At 41.6% G+C, this 1,595-nt stretch overlaps 1 long non-coding RNA gene across 1 annotated transcript; it reads left to right on the top strand.

Moving 5' to 3' along the window:
- Positions 1–397: 397 nt before the first annotated feature.
- On the top strand, positions 398–1,376 carry LOC125940752 (uncharacterized). Its single transcript, XR_007463955.1, has 2 exons — positions 398–855; positions 892–1,376. It is a non-coding gene; the product is annotated as an uncharacterized LOC125940752 (long non-coding RNA).
- Positions 1,377–1,595: the final 219 nt, after the last annotated feature.

Raw genomic sequence — 1,595 nt, 5'->3', positions numbered from 1 at the left:
AAGCGCGGCACGCATCTCTCATTCTGTTCATGGTTTGACGCGGTGAAGCCTTTTATTTTTTCCCTGCAGTTCTGCAAAACGGAAGCGTGTGTGCTCGTGCCGGCGTATTGCTTCTGAAATGGGGAGTATGTCAGATCGATGCCGATCTACCACAGAAAGGAGGTCGCAATGTCGATATCAGAGTGCACTGCTCACGAAATTCAAGGATTTTCAAGGAAGGAAAAAAATTCCAGGACTTTCAAGGGCCTTGAAAATGCACTTTTCAAGGGTTTTCAAGGATTTCAAGGACCTGTACGCACCCTGTGTTAGATTTCTTGTGCACATGGGTGTACTGTGAAAACACGTGAAAGGAATTCCACAGTTGCTGCAGCATCACGTCTGGATCTGTGGAGGTTGTTTGATCACATGTCTGAACTTCTGTTGTCACTGAGCGGTTCTTTGATCATTAGCGTAGGCTGTCTGTTTTCTACATATTATATTACAGCAATGGCGTCAGAGTAGCTGCAAAAATGGGATTTTGCTGTACAATCGCAGATTGGTTGCTTTTCTGACTGTTGCATTGCTCTATTTGCTGCAACTGCCGCCAAATGTTGCTTTACCATGTCTGGTGAATGCCTTAAACGTGAACCACATTTGGATGATGCTTGTGAAAGTATAACATACTCCTTGTATGTAAAGAAAACTATCACACCGGTAGGTGTGGTGGAGTCACTGATGAAATAGAAGTTGAAAAATGAAAGTTCTCGCAAAATTTGGAAGTGTTCATGGCGCTTGCCATCAAAAATGTGTAACAATCCAAGCAAACATAAAGATAACCTACCTATCCTAAAGAATATGAAAGTGATGCGTCAAGTTGTCAACTTAAAGCTTGATATACTGGTGCCTATCAAGGAAAGAGTTGAGATTATATAGGATTCAGTGCAATTCATGTTTAATCAGCTTGGCAATCTTGTCAAAATGACCAAATAAAATTGTGACTTTTAAGAGATTGCCATGATAACGTGACGAGGTTGCTGGCATTATTTGGTGCTTGGGAAACAAAGCATCACAGGTATGTGGTGATTGAGCTTCTCAAAAAAGAAATTAGGTGTGCCACTAAAGATATCTAATGAATTGAACCCATAAACCACTGAAAGAAGAGTGTGCAAAGGCAAATGGCTACAGCTATATTTGCACAGTAATATAAAAGTTGTAATCGGGCTGATGGTGCACAGGTGATGGATGTATATTGTATGTTCGAGGGCTTAATTTTTCATGAGCTACTCATTTTTGTTTTCCTGTTTTGTTTCCATGTGCCTTAGTGAGTGGAATGCCTGACTGCAGACTCCCGTCATTATGTACAATTAATGAAAAGTAAAGTAAATTTTTCTATGGAACTCTTTTTTTGTAACTTCTGTTCAGTTGCAAATGAAGCAGTTGTCCCTACTCTGCACTGAATGGTGAAGGCGGGGGGGAGCGCATGCAGGCACCCTATTTACTGGAGCTTTGGGGCACCCTCACCATGGCTGCTCACATGCCCATTTTTCTGGCTGTCACAACCTAGAGTCAGTACACAGGTGTTTTTAACGTTCCAGGATTAAGTAAACTTGACGTCA

The sequence above is a fragment of the Dermacentor silvarum genome, chromosome 10 (assembly GCF_013339745.2).
Source record: "Dermacentor silvarum isolate Dsil-2018 chromosome 10, BIME_Dsil_1.4, whole genome shotgun sequence".
Classification (NCBI taxonomy): Eukaryota; Metazoa; Arthropoda; class Arachnida; order Ixodida; family Ixodidae; genus Dermacentor; species Dermacentor silvarum.
The sequence above is the reverse complement of the archived record's forward strand: the minus strand, read 5'-3'. Positions and strand labels throughout refer to the sequence as shown.